Source organism: Bombina bombina, chromosome 2 (genome assembly GCF_027579735.1).
Source record: "Bombina bombina isolate aBomBom1 chromosome 2, aBomBom1.pri, whole genome shotgun sequence".
Lineage (NCBI taxonomy): Eukaryota > Metazoa > Chordata > Amphibia > Anura > Bombinatoridae > Bombina > Bombina bombina.
The window spans coordinates 775857841-775878704 of NC_069500.1; positions in this window are offsets into that span (position 1 = coordinate 775857841).

A 20864-nucleotide genomic window follows, 5' to 3' on the forward strand; every position below is an offset into this window, starting at 1 on the left:
TATATATTGCCAAGCTCATTGGAATCATATATATATATCTACAGGAGATATAGTGAGAGTGAGAGTGAGAGAGAGAGAGAGAGAGAGAGTGTGAGAGAGAGAGAGAGAGAGAGAGAGAGAGTGAGAGAGAGAGAGAGAGAGAGAGAGAGAGTGAGAGAGAGAGAGAGAGAGTGAGAGAGAGAGAGAGAGAGAGAGAGAGAGTGAGAGAGAGAGAGAGTGAGAGAGAGAGAGAGAGAGAGAGAGAGAGAGAGAGAGAGAGTCTTGATGACCCCTGGTTACATGTCCTTTTAACTTTCTGTTTGTTTCAGTTTAAATGTACAGCATTTTATATTATATTTTTGTACAGCTTTATATGCTAAAATTCATTATTAGCTTAAAAGGACCACTTGGTAATATTAAAGGAATTAAAACTTAAAGGGGTATTAAGCTAAAAAAAATATAAAAAATAAAATAACATTCATATGAAAGAGCACTATTTAAACATGTTAAAATATTATTTTTGCTAGCAAAAAGCATTTGTTAAAGCTGTTTAAAGCATGTTTTTGTTGTTGTTAACAGGAAGTGCATGTTTCTGCACAACTGATCCCTAGTGACAGATTGTTCTTTGACTGAAAAGGACAATTTTCAAACTATAATAGTCTGTTTAGTGCCACATCCCAGAAGTAAAAAAAAAGTAATTTATTTCAGCTTAAGAACATCTATTTTTCAAAGAAACCGTACTAAGTTTTTAAATAAACTCTTTTAGATGCAGTGAAAGAGAAAAACTTTGACTTTCTTTAAGAAAAGAATGGTTTAAATTGAGTTGCTGGGCTTGTCTAAGGCCTGTGTAGCAGGCAAGGTGTTAATCCTTTCAGACACAAAAAGCTTATTTGAGATTGCATCGAAATGAAAACAAGAGCTAGGCCCATGGGGAACTTGGCTTGAAAATGCAGACGCCACAGAATTCCCACAGCTGTAATTACAGGCAGCGAAACACAAACTTAACAATGCAGTAATTTGCATTATCTGGAAGAGCAAATGATGCCTTAACCGCCTTTTATGTCACTTGTCAGACATAGCACACATGCATACCCTGTTCCCCCACATATTGATCCATTTTGTAAGGAAATTTCAAACTGCGCCTTTTTATGTGGTCTATTCTTTTCTCTCATACATTTTGTTTGCTTTGTTTATGTTTAAGTTTAAATAGGCTAGAGTGTAGTGCATTGACAATATGGGGCATATTTATCAATGTGCGAGCGGACATGATACGAAGTAGCGTATTATGTCCGCCGCACATCGATAAATGCTGACAGCATACACTGTCGGCATTTATCATTGCACCAGCAGTTCTTGTGAACTGCTGGTGCAATGCTGCCCCCTGCAGATTCGCGGCCAATCGGCTGCTAGCAGGGGGTGTCAATCAACCCGATTGTATTAGATCGGGCTGATTTCTGTCCGTCGCCTCAGAGCAGGCGGACAAGTTATGGAGCAGCGGTCTTTAGACCTCTGCTTCATAACTTCTGTTTATGGTGAGGCGCTCCATACAGAGCTTGATTAATATGCCCCTATGTGTCTAATGGAGAGACCTATTTTTATGCAGTCAGGTGCATGGTCTAACTCTATTTTACAGTGAGTGCAGATCCTTTATTAGGCAGGTGACTAAGCCAGGAACCTACAGCAGGGAAATTTGGGATAAGTAGTGCGGTATTACGAGTTGAAAGTAAACGCAGTTGAATTTAACATGCGTCGGGTTACCATGACTTCAGAGCTCTGGTTAACTGTTACGCTCGAATAAAATGTTTAAAAGTACAGTTAAATTCATAATAACACTATCTGATCAAAATTATTAAAAAATAGCAAAAAAGATTATAAGGGCTTAAAGATAGAGGTCTCAGGTGAACCGAATATGGGCCAGCTCCTAAGATTAAATTCTAGCTTTTTCAAATAAAGATACCAAGAGAACGAAGAAAAAATAATAATAGGAATAAATTAGAAAGTTGCTTAAAATTGCATGCTCTACCGAAAAGAATCATGAAAGTTTAATTTTGACTAGACTATCCCTTTAAGATGATTCCTGCATGATTCTTATTCACCAATATTCTCGGGCATCTTCTAACACCCTGTGCTAGGGGTTTGTGGTAGGAAGGATAATTACTATGAAATTATTAAAATCTTCTGACAAGATTGTTATCCACAATGTACAAGGGATTCAAGATTAAAAAAACATAATTTATGTAAGAACTTACCTGATAAATTCATTTATTCCATATTAGCAAGAGTCCATGAGCTAGTGACGTATGGGATATACATTCCTACCAGGAGGGGCAAAGTTTCCCAAACCTCAAAATGCCTACAAATACACCCCTCACCACACCCACAATTCAGTTTAACGAATAGCCAAGAAGTGGGGTGATAAGAATGGAGCGAAAGCATAAAAAAAATAAGGAATTGGAAAAATTGTGCTTTATACAAAAAAATCATAACCACCACAAAAAGAGTGGGCCTCATGGACTCTAGAGAGTCACTAGAGAGGGAGGGATAAAATAAAGACAGCCAATTCCGCTGAAAAATAATCCACAACCCAAAACAAAAGTTTTAATCTTAATAATGAAAACAACTGAAAATATAAGCAGAAGAATCAAACTGAAACAGCTGCCTGAAGTACTTTTCTACCAAAAACTGCTTCAGAAGAAAAAAAGACATCAAAATGGTAGAATTTAGTAAAAGTATGCAAAGAAGACCAAGTTGCTGCTTTGCAAATCTGATCAACAGAAGCTTCATTCCTAAACGCCCAGGAAGTAGAAACTGACCTAGTAGAATGAGCTGTAATCCTTTGAGGCGGGGATTTACCCGACTCCACATAAGCATGATGAATCAAAGACTTTAACCAAGACGCCAAAGAAATGGCGGAGGCCTTCTGACCTTTCCTGGAACCAGAAAAGATAACAAATAGACTAGAAGTCTTTCTAAAATCCTTAGATCTCTCCTTTGAATTCTTAGGATTAGGGCACAATGAAGGGACAACAATTTCTCTACTAATGTTGTTAGAATTCAAAACCTTAGGCAAAAATTTAAATGAAGTCAGCAACACCGCCTTATCCTGATGAAAAATCAGAAAAGGAGACTCACAAGAAAGAGCAGATAATTCAGAAACTCTTCTAGCAGAAGAGATGGCCAAGAGGAACAGAACTTTCCAAGAAAGTAATTTAATATCCAGAGAATGCATAGGTTCAAATGGAGGAGCTTGTAAAGCCCTGAGAACCAAATTAAGACAAGGAGGAGAGATTGATTTAATAACAGGTTTGATACGAACCAAAGCCTGTACAAAACAATGAATATCAGGAAGGTTAGCAATCTTTCTGTGAAAAAGAACAGAAAGAGCAGAGATTTGTCCTTTCAAAGAACTTGCAGACAAATCTTTATCCAAACCATCCTGAAGAAACTGTAAAATTCTAGGAATTCTAAAAGAATGCCAGGAAAATTTATGAGAAGAACACCAAGAAATGTAAGTCTTCCAGACTTGATAATAAATCTTCCTAGACACAGATTTATGAGCCTGTAACATAGTATTAATCACCGAGTCAGAGAAACCTCTATGACTAAGAATCAAGCTTTCAATTTCCATACCTTCAAATTTAATGATTTGAGATCCTGATGGAAAAAAAGGCCTTGAGATAGAAGGTCTGGTCTTAACAGAAGAGTCCAAGGTTGGCAACTGGCCATCCGAATGAGATCCACATACCAAAACCTGTGAGGCCATGCTGGAGCCACCAGCAGTATGAACGTTCCATTAGAATTTTGGAAATTACTTTTGGAAGAAGAACTAGAGGCGGAAAGATATAGGCAGGATGATAATTCCAGGGAAGCGACAACGCGTCCACTGCCTCCCCCTGAGGATCCCTGGATCTGGACAGATACCTGGGAAGTTTCTTGTTTAGATGAGAGGCCATCAGATCTATATCTGGAAGTCCCCAGATTTGAACAATCTGAAGAAATACCTCTGGGTGAAGAGACCATTCACCCGGATGTAACGTCTGACGACTGAGATAATCCTCTTCCCAATTGTCTACACCTGGGATGTGAACCGCAGAGATTAGACAGGAGCTGGATTCCGCCCATAGAAGTATCCGAGATACTTCTTTAATAGCCTGAGGACTGTGAGTCCCACCTTGATGATTGACATAAGCCACGATTGTGACATTGTCTGTCTGAAAACAAATAAACAATTCTCTCTTCAGAAGAGGCCAGAACTGGAGAGCTCTGAAAATCGCACGGAGTTCCAAAATGTTGATTGGTAATCTCGCCTCCTGAGATTCCCAAACCCCCTGCGCTGTCAGAGATCCCCATACAGCACCCCAACCTGTCAGACTCGCATCTGTTGAGATCACAGTCCAGGTTGGACGAACAAAAGAAGCCCCTTGAACTAGACGGTGGTGATCTATCCACCACGTCAGAGAGTGTTGTACATTGGGATTTAAGGATATTAATTGTGATATCTTTGTATAATCCTTGCACCACTGGTTCAGCATACAAAGCTGAAGAGGTCGCATGTGAAAACGAGCAAAAGGGATCGCGTCCGATGCAGCAGTCATAAGACCTAGAATTTCCATACACAAAGCTACCGAAGGGAATGATTGAGACTGAAGGTTTCGACAGGCTGAAACCAATTTCAGACGTCTCTTTTCTGTTAGAGACAGAGTCATGGACACTGAATCTATTTGAAAACCCAAAAAGGTTACCTTTGTCTGAGGAATCAAGGAACTCTTTGGTAAATTGATCCTCCAACCATGTCTTTGAAGAAACGACACAAGTTGATTCGTATGAGATTCTGCAGAATGTGAAGACTGAGCAAGTACCAAGTTATCGTCCAAATAAGGAAATACAGCAATACCCTGTTCTCTGATTACAGAGAGAAGGGCACAGAGAACCTTTGAAAAGATCCTTGGAGCTGTTGCTAGGCCAAACGGAAGAGCCACAAACTGGTAATGCTTGTCTAGAAAAGAGAATCTCAGAAACTGATAATGAGCTGGATGAATTGGAATATGAAGGTATGCATCCTGTAAATCTATTGTGGACATATAATGCCCTTGCTGAACAAAAGGCAGAATAGTCCTTATAGTCACCATTTTGAATGTTGGTATCCTTACATAATGATTCAATATTTTTAGATCCAGAACTGGTCTGAAGGAATTCTCCTTCTTTGGTACAATGCATAGATTTGAATAAAACCCCAGACCCCGTTCCAGAACTGGAACTGGCACAATTACCCCAGCCAACTCTAGATCTGAAACACATTTCAGAAACGCCTGAGCCTTCACTGGGTTTATTGGAATGCGAGAGAGAAAAAATCTTCTCGCAGGTGGCCTTACTTTGAAACCTATTCTGTAGTACTCTTGTGAAACAATGTTCTGAATCCAAAGACTGTGAATCGAATTGATCCAAATATCTTTGAAAAATCGTAACCTGCCCCCTACCAGCTGTGCTGGAATGAGGGCCGCACCTTCATGTGGACTTGGGAGCTGGCTTTGACTTTCTAAAAGGCTTGGATTTATTCCAGACTGGAGAAGGCTTCCAAACGGAAACCGTTCCCTTAGGGGAAGGGTCAGGCTTTTGTTCCTTATTTTGACGAAAGGAACGAAAACGATTAGCAGCCCTGTATTTACCTTTAGATTTTTTGTCCTGAGGCAAAAAGGATCCTTTCCCCCCAGTAACAGTTGAAATAATAGAATCCAACTGAGAACCAAACAGTTTATTACATTGGAAAGAAAGAGAAAGCAAAGTTGACTTAGAAGTCATATCTGCATTCCAAGTTTTAAGCCATAAAGCTCTTCTAGCTAAAATAGCTAAAGACATATACCTGACATCAATTCTAATGATATCAAAGATGGCATCACAAATAAAGTTATTAGCATGTTGAAGAAGTTTAACAATGCTATGAGTATTATGGTCTGACACTTTTTGCGCTAAAGCAGTGGCGTAGCGTGGGTTGTCAGCGCCCAGGGCAAGGTAAGAATTGCGCCCCCCCTAACCCATTAGCACTGACTCTCTTCCACCAGTACAGTAGGTACTTGCTCATAGGCTAATAAACTCCATTGGTAAACAGGCTCATACCTCCTCATACATATAAAAAAATGTAGATTTAGGAAACAGGAATATCCAAACAATGTTATGAATTGAATATATTACATTTTAGATTCATCATGTACAACATATAACATATTACTTTAATGATCTTTTAAGTGATAACTACTGGCTTAGACAGCACATAACATGATTTTTTCCATTTTGCTGCATGTGTATTCCTTGATGCCATACATCATCCCAGATAAACTGAATACAACAGTGTATATACTATTTATATATATATATATATATATATATATATATATATATATATACATATATATATATACATATACACACAAACACACACACATACACACACACCTTTATATATAGTATTTTATATATAGTATTTATGTATATTACATATTACATTTAAAACACATGGAGTGGAAAATGAATTAACACTAAAAGGCAATCAACAATTATTAGTATCTAGAAATGACAAATGTCGTTTATGAGTTTATAACTATTAGGATTATAAAACGATCCAGTCTCATTATGGGGAAGATAAAGAGATAACATGCCATGCATTCAGTTGCCACAAGTAGTGAGTGTCTAGCACAAGCCACCCAGACGGAATTCAGACATACTGTAGTTCCCCTCCGCAGGCAATACCTAAACTGTAAAACGATTCCTTAAAGGGGGGGGGGGGTAACTAGTGAACAATAAGGGCGGCTACTCTGACCCCTTAAGCAGTTAAAGTGTTAAGACCCACAGGGAACAGCACACATTACCAGCTATATAGCACAACAAGCTCCTACTGGGGGGTTTATTTACCTCTACCGAGCTGTTTGTGCCCCACAAGTCACAGTGCTGAGGTACAGAGGTGTCTTCCTTCATATTTGTACCCAGCCAGGCTATGGTCTGCAGCCAGGTGATCTCATCCCCGGACCCCATTCACCAATTAACACCCAGTATAAGCTGCTGCCACAGACATCCCTTTCCTCTCCTCCCCAAATTACTTACCACCAGGCTTAATAAAGTCACGGGCAGCAGGGCAGGCACGACACGCTAGAAACAGTCCTGAGGCAGGCAGCAGCTCTTCCCCTCCATTTCTTGCACTCTCGGTCCCTCTTGAACTGCGCGCGCTGGGAGTGAGAGGAGTCAGGACCCGGCGTGCTGTGCTAGTGGCATAAACTGTAAACAGACAGCAGCACAGCAGGGGTAACGTTCAGAGAGAGTTGGATAAGTAGATTTAGGGATTAAAGGAGGCGACCAGACCATGACGAGTCAGACAGACGACACACTGACAAACAATTAAAGAAGTTTACACTTGCGTTGACTAATGACTGAGAGTGAGACTTTTGCGCCCCCCCCATAATTATGCGCCCGGGGCAACAGCCCCTCTGGCCCCCCCACGCTACGCCACTGCGCTAAAGCCTCCAACCAGAAAGTGGAGGCAGCAGCAACATCAGCCAAAGAAATAGCAGGTCTAAGAAGATTACCTGAACATAAATAAGCTCTCCTTAGAAAGAATTCAAGTTTCCTATCTAAAGGATCCTTAAATGAAGTACTATCTGCCGTAGGAATAGTAGTACGTTTAGCAAGAGTAGAGATAGCCCCATCAACCTTAGGGATTTTGTCCCAAACTCTAATCTATCAGATGGCACAGGGTACAGATTCTTAAACTTTTGAGAAGGAGTAAATGAAGTACCCAGATTATTCCATTCCCTAGAAATTACTTCAGAAATAGCATCAGGGACAGGAAAAACTTCTGGAAAAACTATATGAGGTTTGAAAACCGAATTTAAACGCTTAGTAGATTTAGTATCAAGAGGACTAGACTCCTCCATCTCTAATGCGATTAACACTTCTTTAAGTAAAGAACGAATAAATTCCATCTTAAATAAATATGAAGATTTATCAGTGTCAATATCTGAGATAGAATCTTCTGAACCAGATAGATCCTCATCAGAAACAGACAAGTCAGAATGATGACGGTCACTTAAAAATTCATCTGAAATATGAGAAGTTTTAAAAGACCTTTTACGTTTACTGGAAGGAGGAATAACAGACAGAGCCTTCCTAATAGATATAGAAACAAATTCTTTTACATTAACAGGAACATCCTTAATATTAGATGTTGAAGGAACAACAATAGGTAATGGATTATTACTAATGGAAATACTATCTGCATTAGCAAGCTTATCATGACATTCATCACAAACTACAGCCGGAGGAACAGTTACCACAAGTTTACAACAAATGCACTTAACTTTGGTAGATCCAGCATCAGGCAGCGTCTTTCCAGAAGTAGATTCTGATCCAGGGTCCAGTTGAGACATCTTGCAATATGTAATAGAAAAAACAACATATAAAGCAAAATTATCAAATTCCTTAAATGACAGTTTCAGGAATGGGAAAAAATGCCAATGAACAAGCCTCTAGCAACCAGAAGCAATGAAAAAAGAGACTGAAATAATGTGAAAAAAAGGTGCAGACAAGAATGATGCCCACATTTTTTTGGCGCCAAAAATGACGCCCACATTATTGGCGCTAAGTACAATGCCTATAATTTTTTGGCGCCAAGTATGACGCCACATCCGGTGACGCCGACAAAAATGACGCCACATTTTTGGCGCAAAAAAACGTCTGAACAGAAAAAAACGTAAAAAAAATGACGCAACCATGAACAACTTCTGGCGTCAATTAGGGCGCCGGAAATGACAAAATTTTTGCGCCAAAAAAGTCCGCCAAGAATGACCCAATAAATTGAAGCATTTTCAACCCCCTGCGAGCCTAACAGCCCACAGGGAAAAAAAAAAAAGTCAATTGAAAAAAAAATTTAAGGTAAGAAAAAAATATTTCATATGCATTATCCCAAATAATGAAACTGACTGTCTGAAATAAGGAATACTGATTATCCTGAATCAAGGCAAATATAAGTTTAAACACATATATTTAGAACTTTACATATAAAGTGCCCAACCATAGCTTAGAGTGTCATAAAAAATAAGACTTACTTACCCTAAGACATATAGTAGACAGCCAAATCAGTACTGAAACGAGAATCAGTAGAGGTAATGGTATATAAGAGTATATCGTCGATCTGAAAAGGGAGGTAAGAGATCATTCTCTACGTCCGATAACAGAGAACCTATGAAACAGATCCCGTAGAAGGAGACCATTGACCTCAAATAGGCAATACTCTCTTCACATCCCTCTGACATTCACTGCACTCTGAGAGGAAAACCGGGCTCCAGCCTGCTGCGAAGCGCATATCAACGTAGAATCTAGCACAAACTTACTTCACCACCTCCATGGGAGGCAAAGTTTGTAAAACTGAATTGTGGGTGTGGTGAGGGGTGTATTTGTAGGCATTCTGAGGTTTGGGAAACTTTGCCCCTCCTGGTAGGAATGTATATCCCATACGTCACTAGATCATGGACTCTTGCTAATTACATGAAAGAAAGAGTACTATTTAATATCAAGTCCTTACAGTTTAAGAGGTTAATCCTTGTTCTTTATGTGTCTGGGTGTTGTGTAAAGGGTAAACTCACTGATTATTTGAGAGAAAAGTGCACAAGGCAATTTTAAAATAGATGAAGGGGGAAGGTAAGGAAGAGGGCAGAATAACCTGGACCTAGGGCAGCACAATATAAACACATCACTGTTATTTGCAGATCAGATAATGGGCTAGATTTTATTTTATAGCAACTGATAGCGACAGGGTCACTGCATAACAACAATAACAATATATAAGCAAAATAAAAAAACAATAATAGCAATATTGTTGTTACTACTATGCACGACTTGTTGCAATGCAACAGTAATATAATAATAATAATAATTTGCGATTTATATAGCGCTTTTCTCCCTTTGAGACTCAAAGCACTTTACAAATATACCAACATAAGACATAAAAGTTAGGAGTTTGTGAAGGTCAGATAAGCGGACTGAATGCCTGATGGAAGAGGTGGGTCTTTAGCTTTTTTTTAAAAGTCTGTAAGGACGGTGCCTCTCTGATTGCGCACGGTAAAGAGTTCCAAAAAGTAGGGGCAGTGTGGCAGAATGCTCTGGAGCCTGAGTTTGTCCTTATTCTTGGCACTGAGAGGAGGGATGTGTTGGCTGACCTAAGTGAACGGAATGGGATGTAGGGTGTCAGGAGCTCTTTCAGGTACTGTGGGCTTTGTTTGTTTAAGGCTTTGAAGGTCAGCAGGCCAATTTTAAAATATGTTCGCCATTTAATTGGAAGCCAATGCAGGGAGTGGAGAACAGGTGTTATGTGGCAGGAGTGAGTTTGATTGGTCAATAGTCTGGCTGCTGCGTTTTGTACTGTCTGAAGGTGATGGAGTTCTTTTTTTGGGAGGCCCAAGTAAAGTGCATTGCAGTAATCTAGCCTAGAGGATACAAATGCATGGATTAATGTTGGCATATCATCCGGGGGAATTAAGTGTTGTATCCTGGCTATGTTTTTCAGATGAAAGTAGGCAGATTTTATTAAGGGGGAAATCTGCTGTTTAAAAGATAGTCCAGCGTCAATCAGCACTCCGAGGTTTTGTACCTTTGCTGAACTAACGAGTTCAGAGCCTCCAAGCTCCAGGCCAGTTGGGTGATCGTGGGATATTTTTGATGCCCGGGGTCCCCTCACCAAGAGTAACTCTGTTTTATCCGGGTTCACTTTGAGACAGCTAGCATTCATCCATTCTATGAGGTCTGTTAAGCAACTGTTTATGCGGCATGCTGGGTCTGTAGTATCTGGAGCAAAGGAGAAGTAGAGTTGTGTGTCACGTTTTTTATTACTCCCACTGCAGTAACTTGGTGTAATGTTCTTACACCACCTACAACATAGACTATAACGCAATAAAGATGACCACAAATGTCAGAAATAGAAATATCAATAGGTTAAAAGGAAAGTTAACACATTGTAATTACAAGACATTTCTGTTGTGTTGCTATAGACCAGGGGTATCAAACTCAATGTATCTGGGGGCCACTGGCCAAGTGTCCTGCGTACATGGGGGCCGCTAGAACTGAAAAGTGCTATATATACTACAGACATCCCAACTCTCCCTGAAGCTCAGGGAGTCTCCCTGATTGCAATAGCGGCTCCCTGATGCCAGCAAATGGAATGCAATCTCCCTGAAACTCCAAGTACCATGATCCAATATGGCCCAAATCCGGAAAAGTGTTTCTTTAAGGAATGCCTTTAGTTGCTGGGACCTTATAGAACCATCAAAGCAGGCATCAGTAACCAAAAAGCCCCCACTAATTTAAATAAAATAAAACACAAATACTACCTTATTTACTGCATGTAATTAAACTTCGTATTCTAAAATATTTAAGCATTCAACAAGTGTACGATCACTGGTGAATAGGTTTGTTGTATGTGGTTGTGCAATAAAGCTACTTGTTTTTTAATGTGACTTTAGTGGGATGCTACTTTAACGATAAGTCTCTATCTTATTTAGGGTTTCTAACAGGGGGGGGAGCAACAGCACAGTAGCGGGTGAATCCACCTCCCTGAAATTAGTTTTTGCAGGTTGGGATGTCTGTATACTAGGAACTGGAAGTGACATTTACCCAAGTAGTAGTGCATGGTGGGAGTTGTAGCCCACAACAGACATACTCTGTTGTCTATATTTATCTTGTGAGTGCCAAGTGAAGTGATCATTCTGGAACTGTATAACAATGTCAAAAGTGACATTTATCCAAGCAGTGCATGGTGTGTGTCTACACTGGACTCTTGTCTTTATATTTATCTTTTGAGTGCCTATATATAACATTAACTAGTTACATCTCTTAAAACCCTAAAAAAAAAAAAAAAAATACAGCCCAAATTAATGGTTTACCTTAAACAATGGAGGGCCGCAGGAAACTATCTTGGGGGCCGCATATGGCCCCAGGGCCTGTACTTTGAGACCATTGCTATAGACTAACATATCAGACAAGTCTAAACGTTTTTCAAACAAATGAACATTGTATCCTCTGCAAATTTATTTCAATAGCCAAAACTCCACCCTCACCACTTGCCTTATTTAGAGGAGCCAATCAGGGTTTGTGCCTGTGATTGACAAGACTAGCCACAATCATTTAGTGCCAGATTACAAGTGGAGCGTTGGGTAGTGCTCGTATTACGAGTTGAAAGTAAAAACTTTTTGCTTGAACGCTAACTCAATTTGCGCAAAAAGCCACAGTTCGAATATCACAAATGCGTTAACTTATTCCCCCATAGAAGTCAATAGAGAAAGAAAAGTGGGAGGAAAAAAAAACTAAGACCCTACTTGTGCGCAAACCCAATCTCATATTCTCAAATACGCTAACCCGACATGAAAATATTAATTCTATTTATTCATAAATTCATATTTCTACATATATCTGATGGTATTTTGGTACAATATATATCTATACCTATATATAGATGATTATATATAGGTATAGTTATATACAGATATATATAGGAATATTGATTTAAAAATACATAGAACATATTCTGTTATGTGCAGAACATTGGAATGTGAAATATTTACAGTAAATACACAGTATAACATTTTATTAAAAATGAATATTGCATAAATATGATTTTACATGTGTTTAGCTACTTGGCTGCAAAGGGCTCCAATACACTTATATATATTTGTCTACATATGTATTTATGTGTTTATATGTCTGTAAATACATATATAAACATATAAATACATCTGTACACACATATAAACACACACATATATATATATATATATATATATATATATACATATTCATATACATATTCATATGTATGTATCTCTATGTTAAAAACCTTTGCAGCCTTTTTTTCTAACACCTGAGACCTCATATATTTGAGGCCTTATAACTTTTTTGTGCAATCATTTTTTAAATTTTTTTTTTATTATTAGATGGTGTTGTTATGATTAAAACTACTTTTAAATGAGATTTGGTGAGTTTTCTGACACAATTAACCAGAGCTCTGAGACCGCCATATCCTGATGTGCGTAAAATTGCGCTCAAGCAATTGTATTTTACTTTCAACTGTAATACACACGCAACATCCGATGTGCGCGAACAGCAGAGATAAACCTGATATCGCTGACGTGTAACTGTTAGCGGACCACTCGTATAATGTTAGTATAAAGTGTACTGTTCTGCTGTTGTTATCTGTTAAAGCCAATCGCGTAAAGATATGTAGCAGGGTTAGACTTAAGAAGTCAGCAGGGTGCTTTCCCAGGTCTGAGAATTAGAAAAGTTTCAGAGATAAATTACATGAAAAGGGACAAAATAAATAATGTAAGTATAATGCAAAGTTGTTTTAATACACATAAGGAAACTTATTGTATTACAATCCCAAGTGTTTACTACAGAAATATCAGATTATTATGTACGTGGTGATCAGATTTTTACTGTGTGTGTTTATGTATGCCTGTGTGTTTGAGTGTGTATATAAGTGTCTATGTGCATGTATGAATGTGTGTGTGCATGTATGTATGTGTGTGCATGTATGTGTGTGTATATATATTCGTGTGATTGTGTGTTTAAGTGTGTGTAGGCATGTATGTATGTGTGTGTGAGTGTGTATATAAGTGTGTATGTGCATGTATGAATGTGTGTGTGCATGTTTGTATGTATGTATGTGTATATATGCGTGAGTGTATGTATGTGTGTGTATATAAGTGTGTATGTGCATGTATGAATGTGTGTGTGCATGTTTGTATGTATGTATGTGTATATATGCGTGAGTGTATGTATGTGTGTGTGAGTGTGTATATAAGTGTGTATGTGCATGTATGAATGTGTGTGTATGTATGTGTGAATATATTTGCATGTGAGTGTGTGTTTAAGTGTGTGTCTGCATGTATGTAGGTGTGTGTGAGTGTGTATATAAGTGTGTATGTGCATGTATGAATGTGTATATGTATGTGTGTGTATGTATGTGAGTGTGTATATATGCGTGAGTGTGTGTTTAAGTGTGTGTCTGCATGTATGTATGTGTGTGTGAGTGTGTATATAAGTGTGTATGTGCATGTATGAATGTGTGTGTGCATGTTTGTATGTATGTATGTGTATATATGCGTGTGAGTGTATGTATGTGTGTGTGAGTGTGTATATAAGTGTGTATGTGCATGTATGAATGTGTGTGTGCATGTGCAGTATACAACAGAAGTGAGTACACCCCTGGGCAATATCACTTAAATATCAAATTATTCAAAATTGTATCACCTTTCAATAATTGTTTTATTTCTAAGTTGACAAGTAGAGTATTTCCTATTATAAACAATCAAAAACAAATACTTTAGAAAGATTATATTGAAAATACAGGCCCCAAAGTAAAAATGTAATGCAACAAAAGTGAATACACCTTTGGTCACTGACACGCAAGTTAGATCACTGAAACAAAATTGAGTACACCTATGATTTCCAATTAGCCTAATTGCATGAGCATAGTTACCAGAACAGTCTAATTTTTTTTACCAATGGGCTGTGTCTATCTGCAAGTCTGCATCATATCTCCACATGAAAAAGAATTGCCAGAGGAATTGAAAATCTGATTGTGAGACTTCACAAAGATGGAAAAGGATACAGGAAGATTGGTGACCAACTAAAAATCAGTCAAAATGCAGTTGCAGCAGTAATCAGGAGGTATAGATCGATAAACAGTGGCAAAAATTAGAGCCACAGTGGCTGTCCTCCTAAAATGACACCACGGACAGTGAGCTACTTGCACAATCTAGCTCTGAAAAACAGGCAAGTGCTTCAGATTTGACTCAGGGATTATCGATAGAAATTGGAGTTTCAGTGACAGCTCAGACAGTGCAAAGGACCTTGCATAATGGACAGCACCCAAGGAAAAAAACCTTGCTTGCTCTTCAGCACAAAACTGCAAGATTAACCTTTGCTAAACAACATAAAAAGCCTGATGAATACTGGGAGCACATTATTTTGTAAGATAGCCAAGACCAAGATACTATTTTTCAGCTCAGATGGGGTGCAGCATGTTTGGTGTGAACCTGGTCTGGATTATTACAGTGAATGCATAGTCCCAACAGTGAATCATGGAGGTGGGAGTGTGACAATATGGGGTTGCATGACTGCAAAAGGTGTTGGGGAGATGACATTTATAGATGGCACCATGAATGCTTGGGATATACCAAAATACTGGCTGACAAGATTAATCCCAGTCTCCAGAAGTTTGGCAGAGGACGAATATTCCAGCTTGATCAGGATCCAAAGCACACTACCAAAATCACAAAGGAGTTTCTAAAGAAGAAACAAGTGAAAAATATGACCTGGACAAGTATGTCACCTGACTTGAATCCAGTAGAACACCTTTGGGGTATTTTAAAGAGAATGGTAGAGCAACACAGCCCCTCCAGCAAAGAGCAGCTGAATAAAATGATCTCTGAAGAAGGGCAGAACATCTCTCCAGAAATATGTACCACACTGGTTTCCTCCATGCCAAGGAGGATTGAGTCTGTCATAAAAAATAAAGGTGGACATGCAAAGTATTGAAAAAAATAAAAGATTTGAATCTCAGTAATGAAAGGTGCACTGACTTTGTTGCATTAATTTCCTGCTTTGGGGGCAGTATTTTTAATACAGTAAATCTAAACTGTTAGCTTTTAATTTTACATAAGAGGAAATACCCTACTGTAAAACTTAGATTTAATGCAGTTACTGTTAGGTTACACAATTTTGAATCATTTGACATTTAAGTGATATTGCATCGGGGTGTACTCACTTCTGTTGTATACTGTATGTATGTGTGTATACTGTATGTATGTTTGTATACTGTATGTATGTGTGTATATATGTATGTGTGTATATATGTATGTGTGTGTATATATGTGTGTGAGTGTGTGTTTAAAGGGACATGAAACACCCCAAAAAATTATTGAATGATTCAGATGGAGCATGTAATTTTAAACAACTTTCCAATTTACTTCTATTATTTAATTTACTTGCTTTTCTTGTTATCCTTTGCTGAAAGGTTCATCTATGAAAGCTCAGTAGCGGCAAATAATCTAGGTTCTAGTTGCTGATTGGTGGCTGCATATATATACCAATTGTCATTGGTTCACCCATGTGTTCAGTTAGAAACCAGTAATGCATTGCTGCTCCTTCAACAAATTATACCAAGAGAATGAAGCAAATTTGTTAATAGATGTAAATTGGAAAGTTGTTTGAAATTGTATGTTCTACCTAAACCATGAAAGAACATTTTTGGGTTTCATGTCCCTTTAAGTGTGTGTGAGTTTGTGTGTGTATGTGCATGTATGAATGTGTGTGTGTGCATGTATGTTTGTGTGTATGTCTGTGTGTGTGTATATATGTGTGTGTGTGTGTGTGTGTGTGTGTATAATGCCAAGATGAGCACTCTCACTTCCAAATTCAGCTGCCAGGGTGCTAGTGGGTAGTAGATAATGGTACAATAAATGTTTGGTGTTTGAAAAGACCAGTGAGTGCAAGTTTTTGCTACCATTATATATATATATATATATATATATATATATATATATATATATATATATATATATATATATATATATATATATATATATATATATATACTGTATGTGTGTGTAGGTATACGAGTATGTATGAAAGTATGTATGTGTTTATGTATGTTTATATATATGTGTGTGTATATATGTGTGTGTGTGCATGTCTGTGTACATATGTCTGTGTGTATGTATGTGTATGTTCTAGTGTATGTTTGTGTTTGTGTGTGTATATATATATGTGTGTGTGTATGCATATAGGTTTGTAAGTATATGTATATGTGTGTGTGTGTGTGCATATAGGTTTGTAAGTATATTTATATGTGTGCGTGTATATATATATATATATATATATATATGTGTGTGTGTGTGTGTGTGTGTGTATGCATATAGGTTTGTAAGTATATGTATATGTTTGCGTGTGTGATTTGTGTGTGTGCATGTGTGTGTGTATAATAGGAAAGTACAAAAAATAAAGAATAGAAGGGCTGAAGCTAAGGAAAAAGCACAGAATCAGCACTCTGCTTGAATAAAACAAACTATAAATAACATCAGAGAGAAGCTGGAATTGACAACAATGCCTCAGAAATCAAAAAGACCACAGAGTATGGCAGCTACCCAATTCTTTAAGAGAAAGCAGAAGCTCTCTGAAGAAAGAGGGGCCTCACCACACAAGACCACAGACTCTGAAAACAAGTACATAGCCACAGTAACCAAAGCTGGCATTACAAAAATCTTAAAGAAATGAAAAGACATCAAATTCTAGTTAAATCAGAACTTCAGGCAGATTGTAAAGAAATCAAGCTATTTGTAAGGAGTGATAGAACACAGAAATTATTGTATGCTTTTTGTACCCACAATGCCACCCAGAAATCATATTTTCATTTAATATGTGTACATGCATCCAAAGCTCCCAATTCCACTTTAAAGTGAAGGTAAACTTTGATGAACCAGTGCCCTGTTTTTAAAAATACTATTTAAAACAGGGGCACTTTTATTCCTCAAAGTTAACATTTCCCTGTTTTTGTAAAAATACTTATCTTTTATTCTGGAAGCCGCTCCAGCACTTCCCCTGCCCGTCGCAAGTCTCTTTATACGTCACCAATGACAAATCTGGCTTCCTCTAACCATGCCCCCGCCCAGAGCAAACATTGCCTGAGGCCACGTCGTGATTGGAGGAAGCCGCCGGATTTTTCACTGGTGATGTAAGAAGAGACTTGCGACGGGCGGGGGAAGCGCTGGAGCGGCTTCCAGAATAAAAGGTAAGTATTTTTACAAAAACTATGAAATGTTAACTTTTGATGAATCAGTGCCCTGATTTTAAAAATAGTGTACTATTAAAAACAGGGGCACTTTCATTCATCAAAGTTTACCTTCACTTTAAAGATTTTAATTTTTTTTTTTATAATGAGCATTAATTTGTAGATCAGATGATGTTGCAAAAAGTGTCATGACAGATTGTTATCTAATATATTATGGTTCTTCTTTATTTTAATTTATTTTATATATATTTAACCTATTGCGATCCAGGAACATTTGAAAATTATAAACTTTCCTAATACACTCTCCTGCTCTAACTGGGCAACGAAATAGGGAATTAGGCTATGAAGTAGAACCTAAATAGTGGAAACAAATATTTGAAAACACCAGGAGGTCTTCCTCCACAAATTATTGAACTATACTATAAAATTGTTACAAAGCGGTATTTAACCCCAGCCTGCCTTGAGAGAATATATTCGGGGTGAATAAGAGTTGTTGGAGGGGTTTTTGGAGCATTGGGGAATATGTTGCATGTAAGGCGGGGTTGTAGCGTACTCCATCCCTTTTGGAAACTGATAGATAAAACTTTTCAGACCCCTGAAAGAGAACATTTTACATTAAACCCAAACTTGCGCTACTGTATCATACTGTAAAACTCCCATGTAAACTAAGACACACACGAATAGATTTAAATTGTGCCAAATCCCTTGTGTCCAGAAACTGCAGAACTCCAACTCCATTTTTTTTTGTGGCTCTTTGCGCACATCGGAAGTAGCGCACATATTATAGGTTGAAAGTAATGCCTTTGCTTGCGTCCAGTTGAATTAATTGCGCAATTTCAGAGCTCTGATTAACTGTTACGCCACAAAAAACATCAAAATATTATTTAAAAGTACAGTTACATTCATAATAACACTAAAAAAAAATATTTAAAAAACTGCATTAAAAAATTATAAGGGCTCAAAGATATGAGGTCTCAGGTGTTAGAAGAAAAAAAAAAGGCAGGCAAAAGGTCAGTCTTTAAACTCAGTTAGTTCTGCTTTTGGTTAGGTTGATTTATTTTATATATTATATATATATATATATATATATATATATATATATATATATATATATATATATATATATATATATATATATATATATGATACTGTATTTCAATACTATGGGGCCTATTTAACAAAGGTCTGTCATTGCGGATAAGGCTCGACAGACCTCGCTGAATGCGGAGAGCTATACGCTCGATCAGGTTAAATTGCGGCGATGTCTGTCTGCCTGCTCAGAGCAGGCGGACAGGTTATGGAACAACAGTCTTTAGACCGCTGCTTTATCACTGGTGTCTCTGGCGAGCCTGAAGGCTCGCCAGAAACAGTGCTTCAAGCTCCGTACGGAGCTTGATAGATATGCCCCTATATGTAACGTTAATTATAGTCAAGACAGTGGATATTTTTTATGACATTTTGTTATTTTTCTGCCAGTAGTGCTTAAAGGGACACTAAACCCAGCAACTTTATCATTTACTCCTATTATCAATTTTTCTTCATTCTCTTGCTATCTTTATTTAAAAAGCAGGAATTTAAAGCTTAGGATCCGGCCCATTTTAGGTTCATCACCCTGGATAGCGCTTGTTCATTGGTGGCTACATTTAGCCACCAACAAGCAAGCATAACCCAGGTTATGAACCAAAAATGGGCTGGCTCCTAAGCTTTACATTCCTACTTTTTAAATAAAGGTAGCAAGAGAACAAAGAAAAATGATAATAGTAGTAAATTAGAAAGTTGCTTAAGATTGCATGCTATATCTGAATCATTAAATAAAAAAAATGGGTTTAGTATCCCTTTAAGGAAACATGAAAATGCTTTACAATCGTCTTCACTACAAGGGAGTCCATGCACCAAACCGCTACATGACTTGGGCAATAGGTGGATATAGAATAGAGTGAGAATAGGAAAAGGGCAGGGAGGCGACTTCAGATGTAAAGATCACCCATGGCAGCTGCACACAAAAGTAGGTGGTTGTTTCAGAGCCTTGTTTACTTTGTAGGTAACAGTCTGTTCTGGGAGGCCCTTTTAAACTAGGGCTCCCCAAAAAATTAAATCTCCCGGTCAATTAAACTCTTAGATCCTACAAGAAAGAATGGATCCTCCCTGGAAGAGCTCATACGCCTCTTAGATGGGACGGTAAAGTAAAATTTAAACTTTCATATTCTGTATAGAACATGAATTTTTAAAACACCTTTTCAATGTATTTATTTTATCAAATTTGCTTTGTTTTATTTGTATCCTTTGTTGAAGAGTAAACTTAGGTAGGCTCTTAATACCTCAGGAGTGTGCACGTGCAGGACCGTCTTTAACACAGGGCAAAAGGGGCAGCTGCCCTGGGCCCAGTCTCTGTTGAGGGGCCCAAGAGTCCTAAAAAAAAAAAAAAAAAACTTTTTTTTTTTTTTTTTTTTTTTTATGGTTCATACCAGACTGCTGATGTGACATGGGGAACACACACATTCAGTCCTAATACTGTCACAGTCAAAAGTACTCTGCTTATATTTTTTTTAAAAACTGTGCCAGACCGTGCCGGTGTCATGTGACATGCCAAGCTAGTGCCATGTGCTGTTTTAGATGTGCACTGTGCAGCACTGAATGCAAAGCCCTAACTCGGCATCCAGCCATTTCCCACTGCATCAGAAAAGGTCCTACTGGGGTTAGCACTGTTACCAGGTAACTGCTCTGGCGGTGGGGATTGTTTCTGGGTAGGGCTGACTGTAGGCGCATGCAGCAGAAAGCTGGAGCGGCAGGCACATGAGGATTTGAGCATCTGTGCAGCTGCATACACTGCTCTCTTCAGTCTTGAGGCTGTGTGACTCATCTCACACTGTATCCATGCAGCCTTGGACAGACAGCATCCAGTCTACTGGTCCCCTTAGCCCTGCTCTTTCTGCTGTGGCCCTAAGATCAACTAACTGAAGTTTGTTAGGGGAATAGTGCTTTGTAGAAAGGTGTCAGTGGGAAGAATAAGTGAGTGCACACACGCCCCTCCCCATGCAGCATTGTCTAGTTCAGGGTG